General features: G+C 38.3%; 1 protein-coding gene across 1 annotated transcript in view; it reads left to right on the top strand.

Annotated features, from left to right (window-relative positions):
- The window catches only part of EFCAB1 (EF-hand calcium binding domain 1), a 311,240-nt gene that overhangs the window by 72,531 nt on the left and 219,201 nt on the right, over positions 1-19,508 (top strand). The window lies entirely within an intron of this gene.

Genomic DNA, 19,508 nt, shown 5'->3' on the forward strand with positions numbered 1-19,508 from the left:
AAAACAGACAAGTAAGAAGTAACTACTTCATACTGAGAGAAAAATACATTTATTTGATTGGTCTCTTTCTTTAACCACTAAGCAGCAAGTACTATGACTTTCTATCCTCATTAATTTACTATTTCAATGTCAAGGCAGCTTCCTACAAAACAGTTGTGGACTTTTTCAAACGACTTGTCTGTCAGTCAAGTAATTTAAGCACCCACCATCACCTCAGACCTGGGTACTGATTTCAACCAGTTGTATTTATTCCTGGATTGCCCTGCAATCTCTACACTTATACTTAATACATAATAATTTAATACTTATTTAATGCGTGCACTTCCCCCTCAAATACTGTTTCAGCTAATTTTCTCATGAGAATTAATTTCTTGTTGGTGATCGGTTTTGTACTTCATCTGCTTAAATAAAGTTATTGGTTATTAAACTGTAATAAGTGTGCATGGAATCGTCTTGTAAATTATTTTTATTTTGTGTCTTATTTTTGGAAAAATTTGACAGTATATAAGAGAAAGAACTGTTTTATTTTTTAAGTTTTTATTTTAAAATTGACTATGCATACACAGACCTTTAAATGGTAATGATTTCTCTCAGAGGTTTTTCCAACATGTTCCTCTCAGTCCCAGTCTAGCACAACTTCTACTGGAAAGGATCTCATTTAAACCCAGTTTTTCTGTGGCATATTAGCCTGACAGAAGAATTGCACCAGTGGCTCATTGTTTGGTTGAAATTAATGGATTGTACTTGTAACTCAGTTCTGCTTATTCCTTCTAGAAGACCAGATTAAATGAGTATGACAGAATATGCATTCATTTGTCTCTCTCACATAATGCATTTGACTTCTTTCTAGGCTTATTGACTCATAAGCAATTTAATGCTACACCTACACTGTGACTTTCCAAAAGTTTTGAATTAATAGTTGTTCCAACCTTCACAGTTTTATTTTTTACTCAGCCTAGTTAAATAGCAACAGATACTCAAGTTATACATACAGAAAATGCAACCAAGTAAGTTACAGAAGCCCAAAGGCCATCTTTCATACTGTGTACCAAAACAAGCAAAGTAACCCCAACTTCTAAGTCCACTTAGAGAAACAAAAATAAAAAAAAAATGTTCCAATATTTTTTAAAAGGAAGTTGCATAAGAACTGTTCTTATAGCAGTACCAGCATTTATGTTCGTAGATTGCTAGATCCAACCTTCAGAATTCTAGTACTTCATTCTCTAACCCCGGGGAGATTATGCATTTATCTTCTGGAAGTTCTAGTTGCTTCAGAGAATTATAACATATAATTTTGACTCTTAAGTGCTTTGTCACCTGAAGTACTCCTCAAAAGGCATGAATGTAGTTTCAGAATGTTGCAGATGTGAATGTGTTAGTCTGATTCACAGAGCTTCAAAATACCTGCCAGATTAATCCTTAGACATTTACCTTCTGCCTGTCTGAATGAATGAACAGTTAAACATGGGAGCACAAACTTTCATGGCAGATAAGAACCACTAAACCAACCTTGCCTCATCCTTCCCCTACCTTCTGGACAGAAAGTAGCTCCTGCTTAAATGACACTTCTACTCAACCTGAGAATTTCCTTATACATGTACTGTGCTTTTTTAAATTTTGTCAAAGTTTCTGTTGCTTTATTCTTTTCAGAATGGCCTTTTATTCACCTGCAACTCCAAACTGTGTCCGCTTGTTCTTGGATATCTTTGTCATATATGTTCATAGGAATGTACAAGGCTAGCTGCCCTAGTAGGCCATTTTAAGCTAAGCCAGTTTCCCTTTTTCTACTCAAATTAACCTGTCCCATTTGATTAGAGATTGGCCTTACCCATCTCATGGTTGATAATTATACATTACTCCTAATGAGAATAACTGGGATCATACCATAGATAATTTGAGGGGACCCATGCATGTGATAAAGCATTTAGGAGATATTAGTAGTATGGAAACAGTCATGTGGTAAATTTTCTGTTTCCCATCCATAGATCCAAGTTGTGATTGAATGTGGACAGGGATGAACTTTGTTTTATTTGAAAGAAGAGTCAGTTCCACAGCAGCTGTGTCCTCTGTGAGATAGACCTGTCCCTCGAAACTGTTCTGTTGATGTTGTAGAACATTTTTAGATCCCTAGACAAAGTACTTCTGATGGCATTTGACTTGCTAATGCAGTAAATCCATCAGTATTGGGACTGTGGATGCCTTGTATGCCAGTCACAAGTCACCTCTTAGTGTATGGGACAATGAGTATAGTGACAGGGCAATCAGTGCATGTAGAATATACATGTTTAGCTCTGGTAGCCTTACTTTATATTGTCCTGATAAAGTTCATTTAGCATTTTGTTGCTGTCTTCTGTATTGTCTCTGTCTTGTTTTAATCCTGATTAAAATCAGGTCTGCAAAACTGTACTCAGTAGCTGAAAAGGGAGTCTTACCATCTCTATGGAAACCTGGAAATTAAATTCCTGTATTAGACTGATGCATCTTCTTATGCAGGCCAGTGTACTACTTGCTTTTTCTGCTATTTTGTCAAACTTCTTAATTAGCTTCTTGATTACCTTTGGATAATCTCATATAGGTACCCATACGCCCCATTCTGCTTTTGTTTTTGTTTCGGTATATCTTGCAGCTGCTTGCTATCCAAGTGCATTATTTTGAATTTCTTTCACTAAATTTATAGCATACCTTCAATTTTGCCAAGTCCACTTTTATCCATTCTGTACTTTTTATCATTTCTATCGTATCTACTAGTGACACCAGAAAAATGCATTCTTTTCTTTCTATACATTCTGCAGTATCACATGTGTAGACCTTGAAATGTGCTGGCCTTAGCACTTACCCTTGTGGTACACCACTGGTAACCAAAAATCAAATCTGACTCCAGCTACTGTGATCTTGTGTGTCTTTCCTTTTCAATTGTATTGTACTTGTGCTTGCCACCCTATTATCCACTCCAGTAATGTCTGATCTAATCAATAAAGTTACTCATTTTTAAAAGTTGTTTAGGTGTTATTATTTCATATTTGTCAGTTTCACTGTTACCTTCAATAGTGTTTACATATTGTTTTGGTTATAAACGTTTCTTCAGGTTTTAATTGTGCTTTGTCTATTTAGACTTGAGGGCTAGTTTTATAACAATCCATTTCAATCTCTGTGCCTGTGATATTGCAGAAGATCGGGAATAATAGATTTTTCCTGATGGTATAAATATTAAGTGAAAATTATCCCATTAAAATTTTTATTTGATTTACAAAAATTACCTGTTAAAATGGTAACTAATGCAAATAATTAATATGGCTTGATTCTGCCCCTACATTTAAAACACATGTTGAAAATGTATGTTAAAGGTTGGCAAACCTACTTTACTGTGACCCATGAAGGGATATTGGGATTGGCCTGTTAACACTGAAACTGGAATATGCATTAACACTGGCCACTCCTAATTCTTCCAAAAACACTAATGCCCTTGGTGTGCAGACCCATGGTACAAAGGGATAAAGTCCTAACTCCACCCCTGTGTTTAGTTAGTAACACTGACAGGACTGGGTGGCGAAGGATGGACTTGGGCTGCTAATGCCAATTCACCCATCCTGGGGGATGGAAGGGAGCTTTGTTCTCAACATTTGTGAATGACATCTGCAAGAGTGCAGGTGCATTGCCCACAACAAGAACCTAGCTGGCCTGTTCTACACTGTGCTGGACGTTTTAGCCAGGAGGTTGCACATAAGCAGCAGCATTCATGCACCTCTTGATAGCAGCTATTGGGAGTATGCAAGCTGTCAAGGGGGTGGGGTTAGGACAGTTTATACAATCAACAATCTGGCCCACTCCCTAACACTTGAATCTTACCTCTAGTGGGCAACAAATAAGCCTGTGAGCTTTCGACCCAGTGAAGGAACAAATGGATCAAGTGGGTCAAGGAAGAGGAAACACTAAAACTCGTCAAGCTACAATAAATAACATTTGCAAGTTCATTTCCTTCTTCAGTTCGTAAAGATGTCATTGTTTCTCACTATAAATAGCCAGTTCCTGACACCCACCTTCATATTATTCCACTTAGGATATTTCGTTCTACTTGTAAATAAATTGGAAACTACCATGGCATACTATTCCTTACTGTCCTTCAAACAAGAAGCCATAAAGTTAAAGATGCCTTCTTTGGGTTAGTTGCAGGGAGAATTCATTCAGCAAAATTGTTCCTAGTAGAAACCACAGGTGGTAGGGCAGTCTGTGAATCAGAAACGGTTACTGTGTGGGAGCAGGCCAGCCACTGGTGTTAAGACTTCCCACCCGTGGTAATCCTTTCTGAATGCCAGAGTTTATTTTTATTGCCAAAATGCATTCACATTTTAATTCATTTGTTTTTGCTTTACCAAGATGCATTTGTACATGTAACCATCTATCACTCTTTCTAAAACCATCCATGTTTAAAACATTCAGTGCTTAATTAGCGTAATGTAGCTGTCAGTATATATGCTAAGTAAGTAATGTGTACAGTGTGTAGTTGTATCTTTCACTGCTGCTGTGTTCTCTGTTTAAAATATCCATTGCTTATGTAGCTGAATGTTGTCAGCCATCAGAATGCATATTGAGTGAACAATATATGTAATTGTGCCCCTGCCCTTTGTTGTAGTTGAATAATATCTCCGGTCCAGCAACTATATCTTGCTAATAAATTATTTATTAACTCACTACTATTACAGGTTTTCATCTTCAGTATTTTATCTGTGTTATACTTTGAAACTGCATTTTATTTTTTTACTAAAAAGGGTCAGAGCCTCCATTCAGTGAGGTATTTAACACTGTCATCTATATTTTAAAGCAGAGAGGTAATAAATGGGTTCATTTAATATCTAGCTTGATCTTCTGGCAACAAACAAGTTGCTTAGAAATAAGTCACCAATATATTAAAATTAGATGTACATCATCTCCACTGTTGCAGTAGCCTTTAAGCCATATGGGTTGTGTCTTGTCAAGGCCACAACAACCAGCCATCTTCCAAAAGCTTTGGCTTCCTCCCACACTTTCACTCTGATTGCTGATTGGACAGCTCTGAGGAGGTAAGAGAATATTTTATTCTTCCCCTTTGTCGTTCAGAATTCTTAACTCTCAAAATCAGATGCGGAAGTTTATTCATTTTTGTGCCCTCAGCTTGAGAGAATTATCTGCTACACTTCTTCCTTGAAGGTAATGCCTATTTGAATTTCACTGTTTCAAACATTTCTTAAGTATCAAAACATGCATTTAAGAGTGTGTATGATTTGTGCAGATACTGTGTCAACAGCATACTGCTATACTGTTGAGGAGATATGCCTGGCTGTGTAAAGTCTGAGATTTTAAATTCATCTTGTTTCAACTTTCTTTCCTGCTTATTAGTTGGGCCTGGGTGTCTCATACCCATGTGTTACAACAGTAGTTTGGCTTAGCGACAATAGAATTATCTCTGTAGAGTAGCAGCTATCATATCACACAACTGTGTAGCCACTAGTTGTATTCAAATAACTGCTAAGGTGCAAACAATATCCTATGCATTTCATTAAATGTATTACTAGATAATTGTGTAGATTAAGCTATTTAGATGTTTGTATTGTTAGCAACAGCCTATAGAGCTGTATGCTGCTGCAAGGTTTTGCCTATATTTATAATAGTAAAAAGTAGCAATACCACTCACAGCTTCATAGGTTATACTGAGATAACGCCTCATCTGAAATAGATATTTCAGCTACTGGTATTATGTTTTGCATGACTGATATCCTACCTTTGCACTACCTGTCTTATTTTAGCTGCTGGTATCTATAACTAACAAGAGCTATTTCACTTGTGCTTTGTACTTCCTTAGACTAACTCCTTCTCCTGACTTACATATCTGTTTCCTCCGTACTGGCCTGTTTTCTTAATCTTATATATACTGTGATTTACTGTATACTTTCTCAACTCCATCCCCTTGTCCCATTTGCTAGAACTACCTCTGTAACTCTACTTAGTGGAACATAAAAACTTTGCATTCTTCTGTTTTTTACAATTAATTTACATGGAGAAAGTGCGCTCTCTCACCTCCCTCCTTCTTAAGCTGGAATCTTTTTGCTGGGGTTCCGTCACACTAGTCCATCTTATTTGATGAATGCACGTCTACTGTTGAAAAAGAAAACAACAGGGATTTTATATTCTTAATTTTAACAGTGTTTTTGTACTTGCTTAAAACTTGGGATTGTGGAGTGCACACTAATCTCACTCTGACCCACTTCCACCCCCCACCCCATTTCTGTATTATATTTCTGACTTAATTGCTCTCCACACTTTCCCCTCCATAATCTAGGCATTTACATTAAAGGTAAATGCAATTGTTCTTCTTTGTACTGTGATCAGTGGGACAACAGTTTTTCTCATCACCAGCCCAAGATAAAGAAGCACATGAAATAGCTCAACTGTTTAATTTCCACTTTATCAACAGTATTTTAAATCTTTTAAAATCACTCTCCATCTAATACTCTTCTCTAACTGTACAAACAATCTACACCATACAAGCACTACTCAGGCGAACCTCCATACAAACAACTCCCCCTCCTACAGGAACCTCAGTAAACAACCCAACAGTGTCCTCTTTCTCTCTACATGCTGTACCCACTTCACTAGTGCTTAAACTTCTTAAAAAATAAAACCTTGCTCCCTATCCTCCAATAACCTTCCCCCAGAATATCTTAAACTTGCTGCTGATGCAATATCTTACACTGTCGGCATTCTCATTAACAGATCCATCTTAGAATCCAATATTCCCATACTCTGGGGAAAAAATCCATCATTACTCCATTACACAAAGATGACAACACCAATGACCTAACCAACTATCGACCCATCTCTATCCTCTCCCCTCTATGTGAATTATTGGAGAAATGTATACACACCCAACTAATACAATATCTCTCTGAAAATAACATCCTAGCACCAACACAACCTGGTTTTCATCTAGCACATAGTACCACCAATGCCCTTCTCTCCTTCACAGACACTGTGGACAAAGCTTTAGATTCTGGTCTACTTACTTCAGTAATTTTACTAGACCTATCTAAGGCTTTTGACACAGTGTCACATCCCAAGTTACTTCAGCAACTGTCAATAGTAGAATGCTCCCAGGCCACTCTCAAATGGTCCTCTAACTACTTATCCAATAGACAACAGTGTGTCAAATGGCAAGGCAGCCTATCAAAATATCTAGTAAATAAAGCAGGTGTTCCTTGGGAATCAATTCTCGGACCGCTCCTTTTTAACATTTTCATAAATAATCTACATACTGCAGATGATGCCACCATCATCTCCTCCTCCAGTAACCTCCAAAACCTACTAAGTATAACACAAAATGCCTTTACTTCCAAGGAAAATGGGTTAAATGAAGCACAACTTCTACTTAATCCAAAAAAGTCAAAGCTATTACTATTCTCAATGAAACCAGTCATACAAGATTTCAATATATACTCACAAGACAACACAAAAATGGAAATAGTCAAACATGCCAAACTATTAGGCATTACAATACACAACAAACTTACTTTTGAAGAACACATCCTTAGTACAATAAAGGAAAACATATTAAACTAGGCAGACTCTATAGACACAAATGCTACATTGATAAGCTCACCAAAAAGACACTTGCCAACAGCCTTCTGCTCCCATCCCTCTTATATGGGGCCCCCATTTTCACCAAACTCCATTGGTCTCTTAAAAATAAACTCCAATCCGGCTATCATAAAATTGCTAAATTTGCAACTGGCTTACCCTACTGATCTCATCACTGTCAAGCCCTTAAAGAATTAAACTGGCTTAAATTCCAACACTATCTCAGTTCCACACATCTGACTCTAGCTCACAAAATAATATATAATCCAGATGGCCGCCCTGCCCTACAGCATATTTTACAACCATACTCCTCATCCCATAATCTGTGATCTGCTAATAAACAACTTTTAACCACCATTAAACCTAACAAAAGAGCCCGTCAAAACCTATACTCATATGCTACTGCTAAGAAAATGGAATGCCCTTCCCCCAGCTATCACCCTTGTAGACTCATTCAAAGCATTCAAACAATCTCTCAAGAAATATTTCCTCAGCAATCATCTGTGTTCCTGTACCCACAACCATAGACCATCGTAAAGTATAATGTATGCATAGTTGCTTTGCCTTCTTAATGTAACAAATATTAATTCCATTTGAAACATTGTTAATAACTTTCTTTATTTGTTATTGTAACAAACTGAGTTTGTTATTCAAAATGTATTGTATATTCTCTGTGGAGCTTTTCTCCCCGGGCCTCCACTGAAAATGAGTACGTTTTGGCCCAGTGGACCATCCCGGTAAACAATGCAAATAAATAAATAAATAAATAAATCTCTTCTTATTTCCTCCTTCCTTCTTTCTCTCTCTCATCTCACCAACCTCATCAATAAACAATTGTACTTTCTGTCTTTCTTTTCTTCACTGTCAGCCACTATGCTAATAAATCTGCTTTCTACTCATCACTTTTCCTTTCATATTTCCAATCTCTCTAAGATCTACTTTATTTTTTCTTTCTTTTTCTTTCTTTCTTCTCTCATTTCCTGTCTACTATTACAGAACTACCTCATTCCACCTTCTCTCCAACCACTGACATTTCAATTATTTCTATCTACACTATCATTTCAGAGTTGTTTCAATCTCTGCTTCTTCTTCTTCTTTCGGCTTTTTCCCAGTTAGGGGTTGCCACAGCAGATCATCTGTCTGCTCATGAATGGCAGTGGAGTTTTACAGTGTCGAGTTGGCAGCCCAGCGCCCAACCTTCCACAGAAGGCACACACACATGCGCACTCTCACCTAGGGCCAATTTAGAGTGTCCAATTCACCTGCAGCATGTCTTTGGGATGTGGGAGGAAACCGGAGCACCCGGAGGAAACCCACGCGACCACAGGGAGGACATGCAGACTCCGCACAGAAGGCACCCCAGCCGAGGATTGAACCAGAGAACCTCTTGCTTTGAGGCGACAATGCTAACCACTGCACCACTGTAGCAATACTAAAAATTTCTTTTGAACATACCCTGCTAATTCATATGATAATCTGGACAACTTTTGCCTACTGTATGTATTATATTATATGCAAGTAAACTCCTTAAGCTGTTGATATGTGTATTTCTATATAATAACTCTGTCATTTTCTACTCAACTTACTTTGTAAAAATTGTTAAATATCTTAACTATGTATATCAGTTAGTAGTGGAGCTTTTCTCCCCAGGCCTCCACTGAAAACAGGTTACTGACCCAGTGGACCTCCTGCACAACAAATGTCAATAAATAAATAATAAAATAAGGACATTTTGTTTGACCTATCTTCTTCTCATCAAACAATTTGTTGAGAGAGGGAAATTAATACAGGGAGTTTCCAAGATTTTTCAGTCCATGTCTTATAAATTTCCCAAATCCTTTTATTCCTTCTCAAAACAGCACAAACAATCCCTGCCTTCTCAAGGAAGACAGGGAACCAAAAAGAGATGACAGATGGGAAACAACAAGAAACAAGGATCTTTTCCAAAAAGGGGACAGTCTTCTACTTCAAAATGACTATACCAGAATTATTTTCCCCATATCCTCCCCTCCTCAAAATCTGTCCCAGAAACTGGCTCCGTACATTCCCTTTGGAAAAAGATTGGTTTACACTCATTGGTAATAAAGGTGGTTTAGGAGAGATACAGCTGACACTGGAAACAAATATCCCCTTTTAGGAGAGTTCCATCCCATCCTCCAGACAGGTTTTTTTTGTCAGATTCTTCTGCAGTTGTATGTTTAGGTCAAGTGGGGAAATGCTTTTATTCCAGAATGTTTCTGGTTCCAAAGAAAGAGCTTTCATGGAGACCAGTTCTAGATCTTTGCTTTCAAAATATGTATGTGAAAGTTCCAAAATTCAAGGAAGTTTTTTGGTAACATTAAATCTAAAAGATGCATAACATCACATTCCCATAACCATAGGATTTAAGCCATTTCTAAGATTTCTGCATCTGGCTCACATTATCAGTTTGCTGCATTATCATTTGAGTTACTTATAGCTTCAAGGATGTTTACAAAGTGTCTAGTTCCAGTCATAGCTCATTGCAGACTGAATGTCTTCAACATATTTCCTTATTTGGAAAACGTACTCATCTTTTCAGTCTTTTCCCATATATATATATATATATATATATATATATATATATATATATTAAAAATCATTGCGATGAGTGTCTTCACTTCTAACCAATATGATGGGATTCCAGGTAAATGTTCAGAAATCCTCCTTTACCCCTTCACATAAGATGGTCTTTCTAGGGTGTCTTATAGAGACAGGAGAATGTGTATTTTTATTTGGAAACATTCCTGAGCTTCTCCAACCACTCTTGGAATTCATTCAGAGAGTATATCGGAATCCTTGGGTTCATGGCTTCTAGGATTTATTCATTTATTTATTTGACATTTGTTTACCAGAAAAGTCCAACTGGGCCAGAAAGTGCCCATTTTCAGTGGAGGCCTGGGGGCAAAAGATGTACAGTTATAATATTTCAAAAATCAAGTACAGATATTTTCAATCACAAAGTATCATGTTACATTACAAAACAGCAAGTAAAAATATTTTAAACCACAAAGTATCATGTTACACTATAAAACATAAGAGTGAAAAAATGTTGTAATGTGAAAAACATAGAACATATGTTTCTTAGTAGAATGCAATGGAAAATAATAACATGAGTTGAAGAGAATATGTGAAAAAAAATTCAGTAATCATATTATTTGTTACAAAGATAAGTATGTGGTAAATGAGACCTGAGACAATTCTAATAAGATATTTAAAGAGATATCAGAGATTACAAAATTAGAGACGGTAAGTTGAAATTGAGTGATGTCTTAGTATGAGAAGTGTTCATATTATGCTGGAGAGAAGGAGATTATAAGAAGAGTGCAGGGTAGGGTGTCATCAGGTAACTTAGGTGAGCAGGGAGGAAAGAGGTAGAGGAAAGGTGTGCAGAGATTAATTAAATAAGATAAGGTAATGGGGATAATAAAAAGGAGTGCAGTATGAGGCTGGGGAGGATTGTGAGTGTGATCTAGGTTGAAGGGGTGAGTGAAGTGTAGTGTGTAAGTTCAGCCAGGATTGGCACAGGAGCAGGTCCAAGATTTTGTAAGGTATTCTTTTAGGGAGCATTTAAAGGTGGAGAAGTTAGAAATACTTTTGGTGGTTAGAGGTAAGGAGTTCCATTTTTTTGCTACTAAGTACGGGTATAGGCTTTGTCCAGGGGATTTATTGTCTTTATTAATTTTGAGAAGTTGTTTGTCTTCCGATCTAAGAGTTCTTTTTGGAAAATACATATTGATTAAAGGAGTAAGAGGTGGGCAGGCTAATGCTTTGTGTATGATTTTATGTACTGTTATAAGTTGAATGTAGGAGAGGTGGGGGGGGTTCAGCCAGCTAAGGGTATGCAGAGCTTTACAGTGATGGGTAAAGGATGAAGAATTAGTAACACACCTAGCAATATTTTTTGTACCAGCTTTCAAGTTTGTTTTTTTTTATGGATGATTGTAAATTGGTTAGAATTAGTAGGGAGGGCAGAAGGTAGGTTTTGGCTGGAGTAATTTTTGTGAGTGTGCTCAGAAATTGTTTTGTATAGCATGCCTAGTTTTGATGGATGACTCCTAATAATTTGGTACGGTGGACTAACTTGATTTCAGTGCAATTTCTTGAAAGGATTTTGAAAGATGCTTTGTTACGGGTGTCAGTTTTTGGGATAAACAGGAGGAGTTTGTTTTTTGGTGGGGTTGAGTAGGAGCTGTGCCTTTGTAAGCCAGATTTCAATGGGGATGGCAGCTTGTTAAGACATTTCTTGGAGGTGAGCTAAGGTGTTTGAAGAGCAGATGATGGCAGAGTCATCTGCATATTGAATAAAGTGCCTTCACAAGATGAATGTAGCTTATTGCTAAAAATGTTGAATAGTAGAGGGCCAAGGATGGATCCTTGTGGGACTGCTGTGGAAGGAGGAAGGTTTGTAGAGATGGATCCTTGCCATTTTATAGCTTTTGCCTGTTGGTAAGGTAGCTATAGAACCATTGAATAGATGGAGATTCTAGACCCAGGGTGGAAAATTGATTGGGCAGAACACAAAATATACAGCCTAAAGGATGCTGCAGCACTGAGAATTGTGAACATACTGTTATGGATAAGTACAACTTACATAACTATACTTTTTGTTGGCACTGAAATTTTGTAAAGAGCATTAACTCATTACAACCAAGTGATGCCTCTACTTTTTCTGCAGTTACATCCTACTGACCCTTCTAAGAATCAAATATTGCTTCTTCATGGTTGCATTAATTCCAAAACCATGCTACATACAAAATGTTAAAATATTTCATCTTAAAGCTTACAAAATGTTAAACACAACTGTATTGACATTTGACTTCTGTCTAGTACAGGTAAAGATATATTAAGAGTTATTCATATAATTATTTATATTGTCATAACTTTTGTATTTTATCTCAACAACCAAGTAGCCCAGATAGAACTGCTTAGCCTCATACAAAAGCTCTCAGCTGGACGAACAAAATGATGACAGTATCTGAATAATTTCAGTGGTTGCTGAAATATTGTAAGATGTTTACAAAATATTATTGCATTAATAGTTACTGTGTTTACTGTGACTTATAAAATCCAGTTGAAAGACCTAGAACCTAAAGAATACTACTACTATAAAAATTTTGTGATGAAGAGTTTGCCATTTGCAGTTCTTTAGTAAACCCTATGGTTCCAGAGATACGAACATTTGGTCGATATATGAAGATACAATCTGTTTCTATCAAAAAGTGTAGGCTCTGCCCATTAGAAGTTACAGTAAAAACTTTCAGAGCTCTGTTGGAGGGATTGAGTTAAGGGTGGATTACATAATTCTATCTTTATTCAAGATTAATTTTTTTCTCAACTGTGTTTTATTGAAAGTATCTTTGAGATGAGGATCTTGGATATAACCAAATATCTCTTGCACATTATAGCCAATAAAGTAGTGGCCATGTCTCGGAAATGTTTTATCAAAAGTTTTTTTGTGCTTTCCTTTAAAGTCAATGTCAGTTTTGTACAGATGTCATATTTTGAACGTTTTATTTAAGTGGAAGTTGAATTTCAGTGTTGTTTGCTGTGTCTGAAATTTCCTGTGGTTTGCTGAACTGCCACTGCTGTTATAATGTTAGTGATTTCTAATCAGTAGGGAGCAGGATAAGCTTTCCATGTAGATGGTCTTTGCCCTCCCACCACTGTTAAGCACTTGTTCATACTGAGATGAACAGAGGAGGGCACGGCTACAACTCTGTGCTGAGATCTCAGAAATCTAGAGGCTTCTGAGCTTCCTAAAAAACATATGTTGCCTGTTTTACTGCTTATGTTTATTTTTTGCTTATTCTTACCACTTATTGCACTTTTTATTGTCTGCTACCAACTTTTTTACTGTATTTTATTAGTATAAACAAACTGTACTGTTGTACTACAACTGTCGGCCTAATTGGGCCTGTTAAAGCATTTTAGTTACTGTTTTCACTGTTTGTAAAGTGTATTTTAGCCATTTTCACTGTTTGAAAGGTATTAACTGGAAATGTTCTCCATTTGTTAAGAATCTGTTTGTTTGTTCTCATTTTCTGCCAAGAAGTCTATCATACAACTGATTTGTTTGTAGTTAAAAGCATTCCCTAGAGTTGCCTTGCTCTTTTTTTGTTTAAAACTTTTATTTAGTGTCTCACTGCTGTGGTAAACATTTCTATAGTGTTTTCTGCTTAAAATAGTGTAGCTAGTAACTGTAGCATAGTCCAGACTCCAGGTTGCTGTTTCTGGGCCTGGTTGTTTGTTTGTAGTGGCTGTTTGTTCTGAGCATATTTTCCAGGCCATCTTGGATTAGAAAGGGCCCTTCTGCACTCTAGTGAGAGGATTCTGCTGATTGGCCCGTGGCTGTTAAAGGCTGGCTTGTTTAGGGCTTGGAGTAAGCACCTCATTGGTTCTTTTGAGCTTTATTTTTTAAGTTGTTTTAGGTTTTAACCTTCTGGTATTTAACCCCTACCCTTGAGTGGGTTTCTGCTTGTTTCTACTAACTTGAACAGAGGAGGGGCACAGCCACAACTCTTTGCTGAGAATTCAGACGACTAGAGGCAGAGGCTTCTGAGCTTTCTAAAAAACACAAGTTGACTGTTTTCTTGCTTATTTTTACTATTTATTGCTTATTCCTTACCATTTATTGCACTTTTTATTGTCTGCTGCCAACTTTTTTACAGTATTTTATTACTATAAACAAACTGCACTGTTATGCTGCAACTGTCTGCCTTACTGGACCTGTTAAATCATTTTAGTTACTGTTTTCACTGTTTGTAAAGCTTTTTTAGCCATTTTCACTGTTTGAAAGGTATTGACTGGAAATATTCGCCATTTGTTAAGCATCTGTTTTGTTTGTTCTGATTTTCATGCCAATAAGTGTATCATACAACTAATTTGTTTGTACTTAAAAGCATTATGTAGGGTCTCCTTGCTCTTTTTTTGTTTAAAACTTGTATTCAGTATCTCACTGCTGTTTTTCTGCTGTGGTAAACATTTCTGAAATGTTTTCCGCCTAGAATAGTGTAGCCAGTAGCTGGAGCATAGTCCAGACTCAGGGTTGCTGTTTCTGGGCCTGGTTGTTTGTTTGTAGTGACTGTTTGCTCTGACCACATTTTCCAGGCCATCTTCGATTAGAAAGGGCCCTTCTGCACTCTACTGAGAGGATTGAGCTGATTGGTTCCTTGCTGGTAAAGGCTGGCTGTTCTAGGGCTTGGAGTAAGGACCTTATTGCTTTTTTGAGCTTTTTTTAAAGTTGTGTTAAATTTTAATCTTCTGGTATTTAATCCCCAACCCATAAGTGGGTTTCTGCTTGTTTGCTCATTGCCCAGAAACACAGACTGCCACTCAATTGTGCGCCATATCTGGACAGATAATTTTGAACATTTTTCCCTTAGATGCAGCTGTATCCAAACAGTGTAGTTCCTCATCTTTACCACATTTCCAGACAAAGAGGCTAGATTTTTGTGTTACTAGAATCTTCTATTTTCTGTGGTATTTAAACCCCACATTTCAGCTGGTTTGGGCTTGTTAGTACATCACGCACCACAGCTGCACTGTTTTTTTAATCCCATTTAGAGGTATTCTAGCTACAAATTTTCCCTTAGTAGCACTTGTGTGATCACCTAGTAGTACTCCTCTTGACCTTCCACCCTTTACCGCCTTAGCTCTCTATGGCCTCTCTCCCACAGATTCTGACACATATGGATGGACAATTCCCTATAGTTTCTCCTGCCAGTCTTGCTGATATGGGCATCCTGAGACAGTGCACCAACTGCCTCATGTACACGAACAACCCTCTACCACTACCACCTAGGAACACAATTTTTGAGAGATGCAATTACATTAAGAACCTAGAGGCTATGCTGTCTCCCTCACAAGCCAGTATATCAGCCACTAAGAAGGTTGTTAACACAAACACTTCAAATCAACCCACACCTACACAACACACATGCATATACGCAGAGGTCCCCAACAAAAACATACCCAAACAAATGATACCTCCACGGCAAAAACACACGCGAACTCCACTGCCCACCACACATAATCCACACACCTGTGTCTCAGTCACTAAGACCTAAACATAAACCCAACATATTAGTCATAGGAGACTCCATTGTGAGACACACAGATGTGCCCCTCACCAGGCTGGATAAGGACAAAGTCATGGTTAGCTATTTGTCAGGTGCCAAAATCCACCATATCACCCATGCACTCAAGTGTCTCAACAACAGGTACTGTTATGACTCTGTCATATTCCATGTCAGCGTGAATGACTTGAGACTTTCTTCCCTGGACTATATGAAGAAAGACACGATTGAACTCACTGAATATGTGTCCCAGGTAGGTATGTTCCTAGCTTTAAGCAGCATTCTACCATCACCCAGAATGATGCCTCAATGCAAACAGAAGATGATTGACTTTAACAACTGGTTCAGTTTTGGTGTCATTCTAAGGGGATCCAGTACCTGACAGCCTGGGAAGTCATGATCGACAGACCATGATGCTTTGTTAGAGATGGCCTGCATCTGTCTCCCTTGGGCTTCAGGCTTTTGGTAAAGGCTCTTGCCTCCCGCATAGTGCTTTGTTTAGGCAATGCCATGAGGTCAAAACGACCTACATGAAAATTTCATCAAAACACAAATTAAAGGTCGTGCTGCTAAATGCTAGGAGTCTAAACATGAAACTGCATTCTTTGCAAGCATTCTTAACCCTGGAAGATACTGACATTTGTGCAGTCACAGAGACCTGGTTCAAAGCTGAGGAGAGCACCCCAGCCATACCAGGTTACTCATCCTATCATACATTCAGACCCCAAACCATGGGCAGCAAAGCAAAAGGAGGTGGAGTTGCAATATATATTAAAGACATACACACCTCCAGGCTGGTCATATAGTATGACACACAGGAGACACTCCAGGTGCAGTTAACCATTGACAAGACCCCTATTCAAATCATAGCTAGCTACAGGCCACCAACTTTGACTCTAGATGCCCATTCCACCTATTTGGACCTCTTTGAATCTATCAAGATTCAACCCTTTACCATAATCCTAGGTGACTTTAACTATCCAACCATAGATTGGATGAACTACTCATGCCAAAACACAAATGCCAAGAGATTCCTAGATTTTGTCAATGCAAATGCCTTGGACCAGCAGGTCAACGCCCCCATAAGATGTGATAATATCTTGGACTTGGTATTAACCAACATGAGTAACCACTGCAGCATCCCTACAGTGCCATCCTCCCTGGTAAGATCTGACCACAAAGTGGTCACTTTCAAAGTCACCATCTCTCCTGCCCCTGCCCCAGCTAGGTTAAACAAAAAAACTTCTCCAAAGCTGATTGCAACCTCCTGAGGGAAGGTAAAACAGTTTCACAGCCCCCTCCCCCTCCATAGGAACTGGCACACATGGCCAAACCTACACCAAAGTACTATATGAACATTTATATAGCTACATGGAATCAGGAGTACCCAACAGGACAAAATCCTCCTCCTCAATGAAGAATAAACCTGTCTGATGGACATCTACAATAAATAAACTCTATAATAAAAGAAAAAAAAAATTGCTGTCCATGACCAAGAAGAAACAGGTGCCTAATTGGAAGCAATCTTTCCTTAGCCTGAACAAGCAAATAAGAGCACTAGTGAAATCTTCCAAAGTAAACTGAGAGTCCAAACTGGCCACATCTACTAAAGACAGTCATAAGACCTTCTTCACATATATCTGCAATCTCAAAGGAAGCATTCAGATCTGCTCAGAACTGGTGGCCAAGGACACCACATACGCAAACGCCGTAGATATAGCCAACCTGCTGGCAGACAGGTTCAGTGAAAATGTCACCCCTCTGTCCCCCAATCAGTAAATCAGGACATCCCCAGCACCTGCCCCCCCTCCCCTTATCTCTAAGGAGTAAGTCATAACTGCCCTCTCAAAGGCAAAAAATACAGTCTCCATGGGACCTGATAACATCCCAGGCTGCATCCTACATGAACTCAGGCAGGAACTTGCAGCACCATTAAGCACCCAGTTCAAACAAAGCCTGAGTACCGGCTTCATCCCAGTCAAGTGGAGGATAGCCACTGTCATCCCTATGCACAAAGGTGGAGCATCTAATGATCCAGGAAATTATAAACCCATAAGCCTAACTAGCCTGATCTGCAAGGCCATGAAAAGGATTATCATGGACCTCATTAACAAGGACATTGGCAACCTCCAAACACTCGATCCCACACAGTTTGGTTTCAGCAACGGGGGATCATGCCTGTTAAATTTGGTTGATTTCTTTGAGACAGTCACCATAGCCATGAACCAGGGGAAGACGTGCACACTGCCTACCTTGACCTGGCCAAAGCCTTTGATACTATTCCCCACTCGGGTATAATAGATAAACTGTCTCAACTAGACATCAATTCATATGTTACCAGATGGGTAGCTAACTGGCTCACTGATAGAACCCACCTAGTCAAAATAGGGGAAGCCACCTCAAGCAGTAGACCCATAATGAGTGGAGTACCCCAGGGATCAGTCTTGGGGCCTCTGTTTGGGATATACTTTTCTGAGGAGCAGGCCAAAACCAGTGTGTTATGGCTGACCAAGTTTGCAGATGACCTCAAGCTGGGTGCTGTCATCAATTCCCCTAGTGATGTGGACATCCTCCAAGAGGGCCTCATCCAAACAAATGACTGGTGTCGGAAACATGGCCTCAAGCTGAATGCTAAAAAATGCATCATCATTCCCTTTGGTGAGAGTGACATTCCCACAAATTATCACATTAATAACAAAGTCCTAATCACGCAATCAGTTGTGAGGGACTTGGGCACCCAAGTTGATAGCAAATTGACTTTTGACCACCATATTGCCCATTGTATGGAAAACTTTCTACATGGCCTAGCTCATTAGTAAGGTTATCTCATCCAGAGACAAAGAGGTCATAACATCCCTGCATTCTTCCCTTATAAGACCCATTATTGAGTACAATGCCCCTTTCAGCATGTGACTCACAAAGCACATGCAGCAGCTGGAGAGACCACAGAGGTTCCTCACCAGGAGAATCCAGGGCCTCAAACTACCTTACACAGATAGACTAAAAGCCCTGTCCCTCCTCAGAGGTGACCTCTGTCTGGCATACAAAGCATTTCAGGCTCCGCCTTGATGAGACTGCTGCATATCCGCAAGTCAAGCTCTATTCAAGTAACCTGCATGCACGACCTCAACCTGGTCTGTGACATCATTAGGACTTGTTGGTGGGACAGATTTGTGTCTGCGAGACTCCCCCTTCTATGGAATAGACTCCATCTCCACATCAAGCAGAGTACCTCAGTAACCCTGAAAAATGACTCAGCCAGTAAATCCAGTAGATTTATTTTCTTAACAGACTTCTCTTCTCCAGCGCCTCGGCAAAAGCCTTTAACAGAGTATAACAAGAACTATTTCTCATTCCATTTTATAATAAAAACAGTTCCAATTAAACAATTAAAAAAGCAATTAAAGCAACCATTTCCAATCCAGTTCTCTATTTAACCCCTTGGGGTATAGAGTATCAAACTTTAAACTAAATAATGCTTCTTTACATTGTAACTTATTTTTAATACATGTGCCTTTTTCACAATATACTTTTTCTAAAATTGTACCTGTTAATTTCTTTCCATCACTATTATGATACTTTTTAAAATGTAAGCCTAATGGGCTTTCCATCTTTTCATTTTTAATATTTCTTAAATGTTCTAAAAATCTAACACGGAAACTTCTTTTTGATTCACCTATATAAAATAAATTGCACTCACATTTAAGCACATAAACAATACCTTCTGTGTTACAACTATAACTATCATTTACACTAAATTTATTTCCATTTATTACGTATTACAAGATTGACTAGTGATAGGCA

This window comes from Protopterus annectens, chromosome 3.part1, assembly GCF_019279795.1.
Source record: "Protopterus annectens isolate FY-2018-M chromosome 3.part1, PAN1.0, whole genome shotgun sequence".
Lineage (NCBI taxonomy): Eukaryota > Metazoa > Chordata > Ceratodontiformes > Protopteridae > Protopterus > Protopterus annectens.